At 41.1% G+C, this 16,962-nt stretch overlaps 1 pseudogene; it reads left to right on the top strand.

The window, feature by feature from the left end:
- The window catches only part of LOC108493060, a 35,718-nt pseudogene extending 19,719 nt beyond the window's left edge, over window positions 1-15,999 (top strand).
- Window positions 16,000-16,962: the final 963 nt, after the last annotated feature.

Genomic DNA, 16,962 nt, shown 5'->3' on the forward strand with positions numbered 1-16,962 from the left:
TTGAAGGCTTTCCTTGTTTTGTTTTTTTTTTTTTTTTTCTTTTTCCCTTTCCCCTCTTTTTTTAGAAGATAATCTAATTGAATTTCTATTTCCTTGACTGGGTTACGCAGCTATCTTATCATGAAAATCTCACAGGAAATAGAGAAGGCATGGGCTCCCATGCCACGGCTTTGGCTTAGGTTCAGCATGTCCACACAGTCAGCACTTCAGTTCAATTGATAAATTTGTAGATGACGTTTTACTGCCCAACTCTGTCCTGTACATGCTGCCAGCTAAGAGATTGTATACTGCTCACAGCCCAGAGTTAGTGTGTTCATATCTAACACGTAGACTGTGGGTTTGATACAATTTTCTGTCTTATTCTGAGTTCTCTATGGTGTTTTTATTGAAAAAGTAGTGCTCTGTCGCACTGCCTTGTTGGGGTGGGTGGTACTAACCTTTTCTGCTAAAGGAAGAATGGGGTAGAGAATGATATAGAAAACATCACGGCAAGGTGCAAATTTATGGAGTGCAATAACTATTGTGGGTCACCCTACCTCAGGAATGGTCTGTCAAAGAGAAGAGCTTCAGGGACAGGTATAGAGAACAGAAAGATCAGCCTAAAGAAAACTGCCCATATAAAAAGGGACGGGAAATAATTATACCTGTTTACCACAAAAATAAAACAAATAGGAAGAATATAGAAGAGCGGAAAAAATGAGTGGATATCGCCTGTGGACAGATTATCCTAGAATTCTAGATTTTTAAAGCACTGTTCCCTTAGTATTGGACTTAAACAGGCTATAGTAATTATCATATGGGCTCAGACAAACATCATGGTAATAAAGTACATTTTTTGACAACATGTTTTAAATCTAAATTAGTAAATTTTTATTAAAAACAGAATTGGCTGTAAGTAATGGAACAAATTGAGTATAATATGTGTCATGTCTTTTCAAACAGTTTCAAACACTTGTCTACAGCATCTTAACTAGGAAATGAGTTTCTACAGGCTCATTTCTACATGCTCTGATTTTGTTTTTTCTTACCTATATAATGTGCTACGTGGCTCTCCTTGAGGGACCAGGGGAGAGTTGACCTTGTGACTATCTTAATGGTAGTTTTCTGGAAAGATATGGATTGACTAAGGATTAAGACTGGATTGTCTCTTCCTGAAACATATTCTACGCCTTTTTTGACTGCAACTTGTCTGTTAGAAGAGTCAAACAGCTAGTTTTGTTTTTCAGAAATGGGGAATGTTTGGTGACATAAAAACAAGATTATGGTAAACCTGTTTCTTAGTAGGGAAGAAATTAAGGAATTTGAGAAAAAGTAAATTTTAGCAAAATGAAATTAAAAATGTAAATTTGAAGTAAGAAAACTATTACACATAGCAGATAATGGTAGTAGTATGGCCAGTCTTCACGAATGAAGATTTTGGGAAAGATCATTACCCTTCGAGCCCGCACAGTGGATTTTTTAGGTGAGACCCAGCGTGCGCTGAACTGAGCCCACCCTTTAATCCTGAGGTTCAACTGCTGGGGCCGAGCAAGTTTGGACAGTGGCAGCGAGGTCCTCAGGACGTAGGTTTGTTTAGAGTGACCTAGCAGATAATAATACTGGGGGAATAAACACAAAATTACTTCTTTTTGAGAAAATCCTGATTTTTCTTAAAAACACCTATAATACGAAATTGTTTGAATTGTATCTGTTCCTTAGTGAATGGTTAAACACCCAAACAGTAACTATTTTTTGCAATTGGACTATTCATACAAATAATTGCATGCAAGTGGGAGTGAGAAAATTACAAATTTCTTCCATTGACATTTCTGTGAATAACTTTTTTTTTTTTTTAAGTGAAAATCTCTCTCTCTCATGCTACAGTTCTCTCTTAACTATCCCAAGGATTGGATAGCATTGGCACACTCAAGCCAATACCTCCAGCAGCAGTCTAACTTGTTCCTCTGGTGAAAACTGTCAGCCCTGCCGTGGATGCTATCATTAAAATACCAGATATGTGTACTTGCTGATCCAAGTAGTATAAGCTCAAGTTTGTGGTCCATTTGAAGTTAGTATAGTGGATCTTGAACAAGAGTAATTCTTTTCTATAAGCACATATTGTACTCTTTCACCTGTACATGGAAGTAAAACGCCTGGCAGTGTGACAGGACAGACTTAGAATGAATGTTTTGATGTCTTTTTATAAATCTGCCAGACTAGTACACTATGAGCCCTAGACACTTTACACACAGAGGGCACATTGTCAGCACTTCTGGCAACATTCATATCCTATCTGGCTAAAAGCAGTGGTTTAATTTAATGCATTATGGGGGGAAATGTAGCATTTTAAATCAGCTCTCTGGAGATCATAAGTAACTTCTCTTGATCTCAGATCTGTGGATAACAGTTTAGGAATTACTGCTACAGCCTGATTTCATCAAGATTGCTCCCAAGAATATTCCAATTTTCACCTGCTGCCGTTTCAAGGGACAGAAGATACTGATGGGGATAAAACATCTGAACAACTTTACAAGGAAAGTAGCTAGTATCAACTGCAAAACCCTATGAAAGAAAAAAGCTATTCGTAGAATTTCAGGGGCAATGGATTAAAAGGTGGAAGAGGTTGATAGACAAATGATCAGAGGAAGTGTCTTAGAAAGCAGAACCTCCCTCTTTCTCTTCTGTGTACATACCTAAACTATTGTTTTTCCGGATAGCTGTTTCCCTACTTGAAAGTTTTGTTTTATTTTTCGTTTGTTTGTTTGTGTTTGTTTGTTTATGCATTCTAAATATACCATTAATTATTCCCAAGTGGACAACAAGCCTAATTGTTTTCTTAGCTACACCTTCATAAAACCAATATAATTCTGTCAAAATGAATTGATAGAATAGTATCACTAGCTTGCAGAGTGTTAAAACAACTTTGTTCCTGAAAAGGCATGATACCTGTATTATTTAAGCTTCCCATTATCTATATTAAGCTTCTAGACTACTTGTTGATTCTCTTGTGATTGCTAATGCTTGTTCCTCTTTAGCACTGGTATTCTCTGTTGTAGGGTCTAGGCTTGTTCTGTCTTGTTAAGTTCTAGTGAGATGCAATTAAATTTTGTACCTCCAGACAACAATAAGTGACATAGAAGGAGGTGATTAATAAACAGCAACTGCTTTAATGGACTTTTCCAGCTTCACAAGTGACAATGTAATCCTGAAAAGTATCATTGAAGAATGAACTGCAAAACCTAAAGAAAAAGAAGGCATCCAAGTCAGTCAAAGAGTGATTCTAACACTGGTTAGACCCAAAGCTTTTCCAATTCTTAAGAAATAGCTCTTTCTTTGTACTCTTGACTGGCATACTACTACTACTACTACTGCTACATGCTGTATCTTGGCTTTTTCAGTACTATTACAGAATCACATAATGGGTAAGGGTTGGAAGGGACTACTGGAAGTCATCTGGTCCAACTCCCTGATCATGCAGGGTCATCCTAGAGCACATGGCACAGGATTGGGTTGAGACAGTTCTTGAATATCTCCAGTGAGGGAGACTCCACAACCTCTCCGGGCAGTCTGTTCCAGTGCACCATCGCCCAGACAGTGTTATGTTCCAGGAATGCTCAGCTCTTTCTTTAATCTGTCCTTTGTGTATGACTGATGCACTTATAAGACTTTTTTCAACATCATAAATTCCCATAGATTTTTATCTCCTTTTCCTTCTTCTCCCATCTTTCTCTCATTTTACTCATGGTGCACTTTGGGGTTAGTTTTGTGTCTTAACCATTTCCAGCAGCTCACCACCTTCTTGTTGAGATGCTCCTTGTTTAAAATTTAAGAAACACTGGGATGTGATGCCTGCTGACATAACTGGGAACTGAAATCCCACAGAGGAGAGGCCAAATTTTATAGATATTTTCAAACATTTTACTTCTAAAAGTATAGAGGAATAAGAAATAAGGCCCTTAAGGAAATTCAGAGGATGAAGGATGACAATAAGGTGCTCCCTTATAATTGCAGAGGCCCAGAGAGAATTCAGATTTGGTTGGTCATGACAGTTCCCATTAGGAAATGCATACTGAAGTAGAGCCACGTGTGTTTTGATTGTCCCCACAGAATGAGTACTTCTGAGGAGGGTGTCATTTATGGGAAGGTAATATGTGGAAAAATGAAGATTAACCTAAGTAAAATGTGTTTTTGAAATATACCTCCTGTGAATAAACCCCTCTACATTCAGAAGTATTCAGAAATCTTGAGAGAGTCTACTGTAGTACGGTTCAAAAAATATGTGTTCACAAAACAAGCGCAATGGTCCGGGCTTTGACAGTGGAAACTTTAAGTCATTTCACATATCTGTAGCTGCAGATGAAAAGTACAGATAAGACTGGCTCTAGGTATTCATATATTCAGAGGCAACACTGAAGAGTTTTCAATCTAAGCACCAAAAAGTATATAATCACATCTTGAACAGAAGTTCATACGAGTAGTACTTTGCAAGTTCAAGTGAACAGCTAAGATTGTTAGAGAGAGAAAATGTCATTTTACCTTCTTTGCAAATTGGTTAATGAGGTGCCATTGGATTAAGTAATTTCCCAAAGGTCACATAAGTCTATGGCAAAACAATGAACTGAAATGGGCTCTCCAAGGTGCGCAGTCTGACATTGTAACACTGTCTTTATTTCGTTCCCACAGTATTTCCTTTATTTAATCTCTGCTGGCATTTGTTAAAATTGCCTTTTAAACTTAGAAAATATTAAAAAATCTCTTTAAAAAGCCAAAACCCTTAAATAGCCCTCCCAACTTGTTTTCCTGAATGCTTTCCCGTCCCTTGGGAAATCGTGTTATAGTCATGTTTAATTGTGTAGGCTCTGTTCTCAGCAAAGAGGGTAGACCTTGACATTAGGAAACCTGAGGGGAAAATGTTTAAAAGGAGAGAAGATATTTCATATTGGAAAGATTTGCATGTGTTCAGCATTAGATAGAGAGCTTTAGACAAAAAACATAAGAGTCTGAGTACTCAGGCTTTTCTGGATTCCCCACTGGGGAGGTGATACTGCACCTGGTTAATATGTTATAAATGCAAACTGGCTAGCACTTGCTGAATTTACATTGCACATTAGAAGTTTGAGTTCTAGAGGGAATTCAGAATTCCTCCTCTTATGGAGCTGCTTCTCTCTGGAGAGATGTAACCAGCTAACACTGTGATCAGCAACAGCATGGAAACAAGCAGTTTCTCCAGTAGTAGAAACACATTTGGCTCCACTTCTTTAACCCACAGGCTCCGACTCTACTTTCCAATGCTCTATGTACAGGGTTGTTGACAGTAGATTGCAAGTGTTTCATATGAGATCTGTAAGAAAGATCTTGTAATAAAAATAAAAATCTGCTCTCCACTATACAGGATATGCTTTTTAAATGAAAACACAAAATATTATTAATTTGTCTTATTTCTTCAATGTGACATTCTAATGACAAAATTCTTTGGTGTTTCCCTTTCTTGGCGGTGTCTTTACTGATAGATTGAAACTTCTGACATCTTTTTTAGAAAGGAGAACATAATCCTGTTGTCCTACACCACATTCTACGTTAAGGAGAAAATATTTTTTTTTGTACATGAAGCTGTGAAAACCAGATTTAAAAAGAGGATATTGGAGTGGGAGTGTGAAAATTTACATCCCTAAATCCTATCCTGACAACTGCTGCTCGGCTGTTGGCTAACCCTCACGATACTCCCTTTTCAGATGGTCCCTCTCTCAGCTTCTATCAGCTGCTCAGCATCCCATCTGCTGTGCCGATTGGGATTTTGCTATTCCCAGACACTCTACAGGGTGACTCAGTGCTTACTGGTGAGCTCGGTGTTGGACAGAGTCAAAACAGCAGAAGTCATGTGATGTGGCATCTAAAACCCAAGCCAAGGTTTTCTGGTAAATCTTACCTCGTGGCTACAACAGGGTCAGCAGCACACAGACTTCACCATACCTCACAGCAAACATCTCACCCAACTCTAGCAAAGCCAGAAAACTTGGACGTTTTTTGTGTCTATGGTGAGTTTCACTCCTCATCTCTAATCTAATTTGTAAGCTACTTAAAATAGCTCAGCTGTCAAAGCCAGTGTATAAACCCCTAGTCACTATGCTAATGTAAACTATTACTTTTATCTAAAATTTTTAAAGGTTAAAATATATGGCATTCCAAAATGGCATTTGACAGCAAAGTGTGACTGCACTGAATGATGTGAGCTTTCAGGCTGCTGTGCTTCTAGAAACAAATGGACTGCTTTCACACATCTTCAGTCTCCAGGTCTGTTTGTGGTTACTACAGTGATTTCTCTTTGTTCTGTACTCCAGTACTGTAAGAGAAAAGGGCTCGTCTGTCATGTGCCATAGATAATCGCAAAAACACCTTAACAGACAAGGTAGAAACCCCAGGGCTGTTTATATTCATGAAAACTTTTCCCCCCACAAAGGTCACATTGAATAAGATAAACCGTGTCATCAAATATGCAGCACACCATGCAACAGCGGTCTGGCATTGCAGGCTTAAGACTTTTTGTGAGTTGTATCAAGGAGGACTGTTTTGTCCTTAGCTTGATCATCAGTTTCAAATGCCCAAAGTTCTTGCAGTTCAAATGTAAATGACAACACAGGTCACAACTATCCTCATTTCTCATTACTGAAATGACAAAATGCATTTTCTCCTACCTGACTGCTTAATACCCGATAAGCAGCTGATATACAGATGTCATGGTTATAATATGTATATAATAAAATAAAAGACCTGCTTGACAGCAGCATTGCAGAGGACTGTCTTTCTGTGTTGCAGGTTGGAATACGTGCCTGACACAGAATCAGGTCACAGGTTGTATTTGTACCTGTGCCAATAAAGATAATATTTAAAGCCCACAGAGTAGCTATTTTTTCCCCAAATGTTTTATGACTTCATCAGGGGAATGCCACTAGAAACTATTGTATGTTTACCATACAGCACTTTTCAAAATCTACCAGTTTCACCTGAAAATAGGAATCAGGGATGTCTAGATATTTGCAATAGTCTCCTCTACATCCCATGCCCAGTTTTCCCTTAATCTTAGTGAGTTTTGGATTTGTTCTTTTGTTATTTAAAGCTAGTTTTTAAAGATGCTTTTATATAGATTCTTGCACATACACATATTGATATTTGTTTAGTCTTATCACTGTAAACAACTTCACAGCTATCACAGAGGTTCTCTATGTCATTTTTGCAGAGCTGAAATCCAAAATGCAATGCTAAGAGCTAGTATTAGTTACAAAGAGTTTAGTATGCATGTTTTGCCTCCACACTTCTTTTATTTTACTAAATAGCCTATGTGGAAAACAATTTGCTTAACCATTAAAAGAGAGATGAAAACAATAACAAGAAGCCAAACCAAACAAACAAGCAAAACAAAACAAAACAAAAAAACCACAACGACCAAAAAATCCCAACCCTGTTCCATTCTGTTTTGGTTTCTGGGGTTCTGTTGTCATTCTATCCTAAAGTGCTGTTTCCTCACATTTGCATCTACCAGCCTTTTTAATGTGATATTCCATTTAAACTGCCTTTTAATTGTATGTGCTGCCTTGGCAGAACATGACTGATGTACTAGCGTTAATTAGGGCTCCAGTCAGCAGCCTATGCCAGCTGGAAACTGAGAAACAAGCGTAAATTATTCTGTCATCAATCAGCTCAAAAATGTTTGAATCACTAATTAGTTTGCAATTTGGGTGACAGTTTATCTGACGCAGGCGATGTCAGAAACTTCAGATCTTAGATGAATAATTTGCCAGCAAAAAGCACACATTCCCTGCTTTTAAATACATGAAGGTTTATCTGCATGTTGAAAGGTGGCTCAGCAGTCTTCATTAACTTCCAACTGGGACTATGTAAATCAGGAATCAGTGTGAGGCACTTCAGTCTGTGGTGGCTTAGCAGATGATATTTAGAAAAAGAAAGCCTCTTTTCTCTCTTTTTTTATTAATAATTCATAAACTGATAGACGAGAATGTTTGGGCTTTAACAGCTCAAAAAAAAAATCACAATTGTTAAAAAAAAAGAAGGCAATCACCCCCTTTTACATGAAAATTAGTTGTGCTGCATCTTGCTGTTTAACTGATTTATTCTCCTCCACTGTCATGTGTCTGGAATGTTAAGCAGCAAGTGATTAGCCCTTGTCCTTTAAAGCAGGATCATTATTGGGGTTTTATTAAATGACAGACTTGTGTTTCCATCTAAAGGATAAGGGAGGTCAGGGGCAGGGGAAACAGGAAATTGCTAACAGGAAGCAGAAAAGGTTAACAAGTCTCTTAAGGAGAAACTGTTCAACATTTTAAATGCAGCTGAGAGGGTCTTAACATCTATGTTATTCTTATCTATAAGAGAGATAAGTTGGATACATTGCAACCCATACAACTATTGTGTGGCCCACAGACAAAACAAACCTGTAGAAACAATTGAGGGAGATAGTATTACTGGGCAGAGAGACACCAATGTGTCTTCTACCTATGCATCCATCCTTCTGGAGCTGAAAGATGTGTGGTTGATATGGCAGGGTGCGACTACAGGAACAGGGAGGGGAGCCATTAGCTGACCTTGGAGCAAAATACAAAAGGCAGGTGAAGATAAGATTTTCAGGTTTTCTTTGAATGGCAGAGGGCGTCGTTTCTGCATTCAGAGCCTTGACAAGGTAAGAGAAGTGGGGAAAATGACATTGTGTAATTATGATTAGCTGGTGCCACTCTGTAAAGCACATCACAACAGCAGCATGGGAGTTCTGCTGCTTAATAAGTGTTAACAAAAGGATTTGAAGTAACAAATCAACGCCAGTTTGGTGTCAGTCCTTTTCCCTTCTGTCCCAAGTCCCTCTGCTCTCAAATTCTATCTGTTATAGCCAGGAAAAATCATTCCTTGGTATGTCATATCTTAACATCTTACCTACACTGGTTTAAAACTTTACTGAACTTTGGCTATTTTGGTACTTTTTTTCCAATATATTAAATAGACTTAAATAAAATAATTTTGTTCTCAGAAATTTCGAGAAAAAATTAGTTTGCTACTTTAGAGGAGGATAAAAACCAAGTAACAGAGTATATTTTTTGTGTATGGCAAAAATTGTGATTTTTATGGCTGCTTTAATGAGCATTTTTAGAGCTTACAGGCAATTTTTTTTTTATATTTAGCACAATATACAGTCTACATGACACAGCAATGTTTTTCACCTTTTTAATGAAAAGAAAAAGGTTGGTCGAATTGCAATGTCCATAAACAATTTCACATCACCAAAGATCAAGAGAGATTAGATGGAAATTTAGTAGATGTAGTCTTTAAAAGTCCCCTGGCAGGGGAATCACACAAGGTTTCACACACTGCTGCATGTGGGCTATGCCCTGTGAAATAATCAGCACTGTACTGGGAAGGAGGTTACAGGACCCTCAGGCCATTCAAAATAACCAGTCCTCTCTCTCCTGTTGAGGCCACCTCATCTCTTGTCCAGGCTAAGTACCTTCCATCGATGGTCCTTAAACGTGCTTCTTATTATCTGGGTGCCTAAAGGGGAGTCTGAGCTGGGTAGTCCTGACTGCTGACTGCTCTACCTGCAATCACAACCAAGGGAGCTGCAAATACAAAAAGCCATATGTAGCAATACGCAGCCCAGGAGATCTGGTTTTTGAGGTATCAGATCAAGCACTCAACACGAATGGCACTTTTGACTTTAATCTCTCTGTCTCAACTCTCTGTCAGCACAATGCTGGAAAAATAGATTCCTGTTTGCCAAGCACTTTCCTGAACTATATAAAAAGCACATGCGGAAATTAATGAGTCTGGATTTAGAGGAAAGTTTGAATAGTGGAAAACAAACAAAGCTTCAGACTGCACACTGCAGAGTGAAGATAAAGCAAAATAGTGAATAGCTGCTTACTCTGCAGGCCCTCTTCTATCTGTACATTGACTAAGGCTGTGGTTTGTGTAGGAAAAAAAAAGGAGCTACATGGGAATTTCTTTTGACAAAAACTTTTCGCTTGTTTCTTTGTTTTATCAGAAAATACCAGTTTCTCAAAACTGCAACTTTTTATGGAAACATGTTCATCTGAATGATATTTTTGTCAAAAGGACTTTCATGGCCCAGAGCAGAATTTCTTGTCAAAAACTAAGCTAGAGAGCAACAAACCCACAGAGGCCAGAGTGGCCACTGGCTTGACTGTTAGACAACACTAAATGCGGTGCCGCCACAGGAAAACTCGGCTGCCTTGTACGAGTAGATGATGGCTGGAGGTCATGCATCTGGCAACAGACCTCCTTCTTCTGCTTCACATACCTTTCCTGTTATGCCCTGCTTATTACAGGCAGAACTGATGTTACCTGTGCATTTTCTTGGCACTTCCCATCTTGCTTTTCATATCCCAGTGGAGATCTGAGATGATTCAAGTGCTGGAATTCTATTTCTTCTCTTACTCTTTCTCCGTCTGCTTTAATTTCTAAAGGTCTATTCTTTGTTTCTAAATGGAACTTAAACCCGGTAGTGTTTGATTAATAAATAACACTGCTGGTCCCTAGAAATCTTTTTGACGCTGTAATGCAAATGCACTCAAGGTCAACAGTTGTGTTCACCTTAATTCTGTCATTTCTTCTCTTTTGATTGACTCTTCAACTTTAATACAGAAAGTACACATGCATGTGCTCGTGCCTAATCTGTAAACACTGTCTGAGTGCAAAACTGCAAACTCCATGAGATGACTAAGAAAAAAGAAATCACCAAATCAGTTTAAGCTAGTGTATATGGACTAAATATTTATATAGCATGGTATTGATAAAAGACTCCAAAAAATCACTGTCTTATTCTACCTACAGAATCCCCATTCTCAGCCCCCATAAACTAAATAGATGTGACAGATAAGTGTTGAGAAGAAAAACTGCTTCTTCTTCATAAAGGAAAATGGCAGCTAACACTTATAGAAAATTACTTGTATAAAGTTTCACTGGAAGCTTTTGGCAGCATTTGCGGCTGAGCAGCTATACATGGAATGCTAGTTTAAGGCTTTGAGCTCTGATAGTTCTTTTTATTAGCATGAGATATAGATAACTTCTACATGATCGCATTGTATTTTTTTCTAGAAAGTAAAAGACCTTTTATATGTCAGAGTTCAGCTTCTCTGAGTTTAACTTATTCTAAAGAGGAATTATGTTTGTCTATGTTAAAGAACATCTTCAGATGAAGGACAGATGTTTTGTCTTTAAATGCTTACTTAGCTCTAGAAAAATAGGAACTGTGAGAGAGGTATTTTAATTTAAACTTTTTTTTTTTTAATCTGTAAGTCAAAGTCAGAAAATCATGAATTCTGCTGTTGTCAGAAGCTGGTCTCAGAGAAGGCATCCCACAATTAGAGGATGGGTCTGAACACTAGCTCCATGTGGCTCAGCTGCAACAAATCAATTCCCAGAGACTACTCTGTTACCTCAGGAGTTGTTACTGAACAAAACTATCATGATTATCAAGGAACAGGAATTAGTTAAAATAATGAAAACATATTGTTTATTATCATAGAGCTCAAGTTCCTGTAATGTCTTTTCTCGATGCCTCCTCAGTAATTCCTTCAAATACTATGAAGTGTTTTAGAACTTCTTAATTTTGTTTTTGGGCTTGAGTTTGTTTGATTTTTTTTCTATTCAATGTAATTATACTTGTCATATATTGATATTGTGAAGGAATGGAACATTTACTATTTTATATCAGCTGGCACGCTTTGTCACTGTTGAGGGAGAGGTGTGCCAGGAAGAGGGTTAGAATTTGTTTACCCATTACTTGCACCAATGTGACTTGTGAAGAGAACATCTCAAACAGCTTTTGAAACTATTGTTTCAGAATAGGGTAAAGTCTATTTAACCTGACCATGTTCCGAATTAAAGACAATACATGAACTTTTCTAGTTTATTGTCTTGATTCCTGCCATTTCATACATTTTAATAGACAGAATCAGTGAGGAAGAAAGACGAGAGCCAGGAAGTCCTTAATCTCAAGTGAACATCCTTAAGGAAGTCTGTTCAGAGAGTATAATGGAAACCCCATCACAGAGAATGAGCCAAGATGGAAAATAATTTATGGTAAAAATCATACTAATACTCAGCAAATCGTTACCAGTGAAAGACTAATGAAGCCTGAAAAGAGGACATGGATATGGAAGAGTTCTTGCCTAATTTTAGACATTCACAAAATCAGAGAATCAATCAGGTTTGAAAAGACCTCTGAGATCACAAAATCCAACCTTTGAACAAACATCACCATGTGAATTAGATCGTGGCACTAGGTGCCACCTCCAGTCTTTCCCTAAACATCTTTAGGGATGGTGACTCCACCACTTCCCTGATCAGCCTGTTCCAATGTTCAGTCACCCTTTCTGTGAAGAAATTCCTCCTAATGTCCAACCTGAACATCCTTGGGTGCGGCTTCAGACTGTCCTCTTGTCCTGTCACTAGTTGCCTAGGAGAAGAGGTCGATCTCTGACCTTGCTACAACCTCCTGTCAGGCAGTTATAAGGAATGATAAAGTCACCCCTGAATCTCCTCCTCTCCAGGCTAAACAACCCCAGCTCTCTAAGCCTCTCCTCATTGGACTTGTGCTCCAGACTCTTCACCAGCTTCACTGCCTTTCTCTGAACATACTCTAGCATCTCAATGTCCTTCCTGAATTGAGGGCCCCAGAACCAAACACAATACTTGACACGCAGCTTCACAACTGCTGAGTACAGGGAGACAATCACTTCCCTGGTCCTGCTGCCCACACTAGGTCTGCTACAAGCCAGGATACCATTGGCCTTCAAGGCCACCTGGACACACTGCTGGCTCATGTTCAGTTGGGTGTAACCAGCACCCCCAGGTCCTCTTCCCCTGTGCCACTTTCCAGCCACTCTTTCCCCAGCCTGTAGCACTGCATGGGATTGTTGTGGCCCAAGTGTGTGACCCAGGTCTTGATCTTGATGAATACTCTTGGTCTCGGTCCATTGATCCAGCCTGTCCAGATCCCTCTGCAGAGCTTTCCAACCCCCAACACCCCTGCCCAACTTATCGTCTGCAAATTTACAGAGAGTATACTCGATCCCCTCATCCAGATCATCAATAAAGATATTAAACAGAACTGGGCCCAACACTGATCCCTGGAGGACACCACAAGTGACCAGCTGCCAACTGGATGCAGCACCGTTCACCACCACTCTCGAGGCCCGGCCGTCCAACCAGTTCTTAACCCAGCAGAGAGTGCCCCTGTCCAAGCTGTGGGCTGCAGCTTTTTCAGGAGTATGCTATGGGAGATGGTGTCAAAGGCTTTGCTGAAGTCCAGGTAGACCACATCCTGGACTTCTTCTCATCCACTTCGGGGGTAACCTCTTCATAAGAGATCAGATTGGTCATGCAGGACAAGTCTTTCCTGAACCCGTGCTGGCTGGGTCTGATTTCTTGGTTGTCCTGTATGTGCCATGTGATGGGACTTAAGATGATCTGCTCCATAAATAACCTTGCTAAACACTAAGGTCAGGCTGACAGGCCTGTAGTTCCCTGGACTCTTCTTCCGGCACTTCCTGTAGATGGGTGTCTCACTGACCAGCATCCAGTAATCTGGGACCTCCCTGGTTAGCCAGGACTGATGATAAAGGATGGAGAATGGCTTAGTGAGCTCTTCCACTAGGTCCGTTAGTACCATTGGATCCCATCCAGTCCCACAGAATTGTAGCTTACTTCCTCATGGATTGCAGGGGGTCTGTCCAATCCATAAAAAAGGCTGCAAGGCTGACCCGGGTAACTACAGGCCTGTCAGCCTGACCTCGGTGCCTGGCAGAGTTATGGAGCAGATTATCCTGTGTGAAATCACACGGCAGCTACAAGATGGACAAGGGATCAGACCCAGCCAACATGGGTTTAGGAGGGGTAGATCCTGTTTGACCAACCTGATCTCCTTTTACAATCAGGTGACCCACCTGGTGGATGAGGGGAAGGCTGTGGATGTGTCTACCTGGACTTCAGCAAAGCCTTTGACACTGTCTCCCATAGCATACTCCTGGAAAAGCTGGTAGCCCACGGCTTGGACAGGGGCACTCTGTGCTGGGTCAGGAACTGGCTTGAGGGCCGGGCCCAGAGAGTGCTGGTGAATGGAGCTGCATCCAGTTGGCGACCGGTCACCAGTGGTGTTCCCCAGGGGTCAGTGCTGGGTCCAGTCCTTTTTAACATCTTTATCGATGATTTAGATGAGGGGATTGAGTCCATCATCAGCAAATTTGCAGATGACACTAAGTTGGGGGGCAGTGTCGACCTGCCGGAAGGCAGGAGGGCTCTGCAGAGGGATCTGGATAGACTGGAGAGATGGGCTGACTCCAATGGAATGAAGTTCAACAAGGCTAAGTGCCGGGTCCTGCACTTTGGCCACAACAACCCCCTGCAGCGCTACAGGCTGGGCACAGAGTGGCTGGAGAGCAGCCAGGCGGAAAGGGACTTGGAGGTCCTGATCAACAGGTGGCTGAACATGAGCCAGCAGTGTGCCCAGGTGGCCAAGAAGGCCAATGGCATCCTGGCCTGCATCAGGAACAGTGTGGCCAGCAGGAGCAGAGAAGTGATCCTTCCCCTGTACTCTGCATTGGTGAGGCCACATCTTGAGTATTGTGTTCAGCTCTGGGCCCCTCAGTTCAGGAAGGATATTGAGGTGCTGGAGTGGGTCCAGAGAAGAGCAACGAGGCTGGTGAAGGGACTTGAGCACAAGTCCTATGAGGAGAGGCTGAGGGAGCTGGGGTTGTTTAGTCTGGAGAAGAGAAGGCTTAGAGGCGACCTCATCACTCTCTTCAACTACCTGAAGGGAGGTTATAGCCAGGCGGGGGTTGGTCTCTTCTCCCAGGCAACCAACAATAGGACAAGGGGACATGGGCTCAAGCTCTACCAGGGGAGGTTTAGGTTAGATGTTAGGAAGAAATTCTTTACAGAGAGGGTTATCAGGCATTGGAACGGCCTACCCAGAGAGGTGGTGGACTCACCATCCCTGGAGGTTTTTAAAAAGAGATTGGATGTGGCCCTTAGTGCCATGATATAGTAATTGGAGTTGGATCAGGGATTGGACTTGGTGATCTTGGAGGTCTTTTCCAACCCAATCTATTCTATGATTCTATGATTCTATGATTCTTCTCCCTGTCACTGTCTACAAGCGCAGGGAGCTGATTGCCCTGAGGATAACGGGTCTGTCTGCTGAAGACTGAGGTGAAGAAGGCATTAAGTACCTCAGCCTTTTCCTCATCTTTTGTAACTATATTCCCCTCCTTGTCCAATAAAGAATGGAGGTTTTCCTTACATATCCATGTATTTGTAAAAACACTTTCTATTCTCTTTTACAGTAGTGACCAGATTAAGTTTTAACTGAACTTTCTGCTTTGTAGTTTTCTTTCTACATTACCTAATGACACCCTAATACAATTCCTGAATTGCCTGCCCTTTTTTCCAAAGATCATACACCCTCTTTTTGGGTCCCAGACCGTGTGTGCTCAGCTCGGCGCGGCCCGGCCCCGAGTGAGAGAGGGGCAGCTTCACCGATGTGGACTGTGCCATCATGGGAGACAAGAGGGGGAGTCCAGAACACACAAAAGAGAAGGACAACTCCAAACCCGGGCAGATGGAGCTCATTCAGCCCTGTAAGGCCATCCATCCAAGAGAAGGTCACTCTAATTAACCCTACATCCTGAGGACCTCGCTGTCACCGTCTAAGCTCGCTTGGCCCTGGCAGACGAACCTTAGGATTAAAGGGTGGGTTTAGTTCAGCGCATACTGTGTCTCACCTAAAAAATCCATTGCGCAGGCTTGAAGGCCTTACCCACATTTGCAAAGTCCTATATCGACATCTTCTACAAATGCAGTCACACAAAGATCAAAAAACAAAGGCATATACATCTGCCTCCAAAGGTACAGCCAAATTAACTCTAGCATGCTGGAACATCAGAACCATGCTCGATTCTGCAGATAGTGGACATCCTGAGCGGCGGACTGCCCTGATTGCCCATGAACTGGCACGTCTAAACATCGACATAGCTGCTCTCAGTGAAGTTCACCTTCACGAGGAAGGCAGCCTCAGAGAACATGGTGCCGGTTACACACTCTTTTGGTCAGGTAAACCCAGAACTGAAAAGCATCTCTCAGGAGTCGGCTTCATGATCAAAAACTCTATTATTCCTAAACTCGAAAATCTGCCAACAGGTCATTCTGACCGCATTATCTCCCTACGCCTTCCACTACACAACAAGCAACACGTTGTCCTCTTTAGTATATATGCCCCAACTCTCCAAGCTGACCCTGCTGAAAAAGACAAATTTTACACCTACCTGCGCAGACTTACCCAGATGATTCCTGCAGATGATAAGATCATTATCCTTGGTGATTTCAATGCCAGAGCAGGAAAGAATTTTGAAGCATGGAAAGGAATATTAGACAAGCATGGTGTTGGAAACTGCAACGATAATGGTCGACTTCTGCTAGAATTCTGTGCGGAGCAACAGCTCACCATTACTAACACTATCTTTCAGCAGAAAATTAGTCTGAAGACAACATGGATGCATCCCAGATCCAAACACTGGCACCTCATCAATTATGTCTTGGTGTGACGGAGAGATGTCTGCGATGTCCACCACACCCGTGTGATGCCCAGTGCAGAATACCAAACAGACCATCGACTGATGCGCTGTAAACTTAACCTCATTCTTAAATTCAAACCTAAAAGGGGCAGTATCCCAAGGAGGAGACTCCAAGTTAACAATCTCTAATCAGCCACAGTGAAAACAAATTTCAGGCTAATATTCAAACTAGGCTCGAAAACCATTCCACAGATTCTACAGATACCTCTCCTGTAACACTCTGGCACCATATTAAAAACAGCATCCAGCAGTCCTCTGAAGAATTCCTAGGGTTCTCCTTCAAGAAGAACAAGGACTGGTTTGATGAAAACAATCAAGAGATCCAGGA

The sequence above is a fragment of the Lepidothrix coronata genome, unplaced genomic scaffold (assembly GCF_001604755.1).
Source record: "Lepidothrix coronata isolate B3197 unplaced genomic scaffold, Lepidothrix_coronata-1.0 Scaffold14, whole genome shotgun sequence".
Lineage (NCBI taxonomy): Eukaryota > Metazoa > Chordata > Aves > Passeriformes > Pipridae > Lepidothrix > Lepidothrix coronata.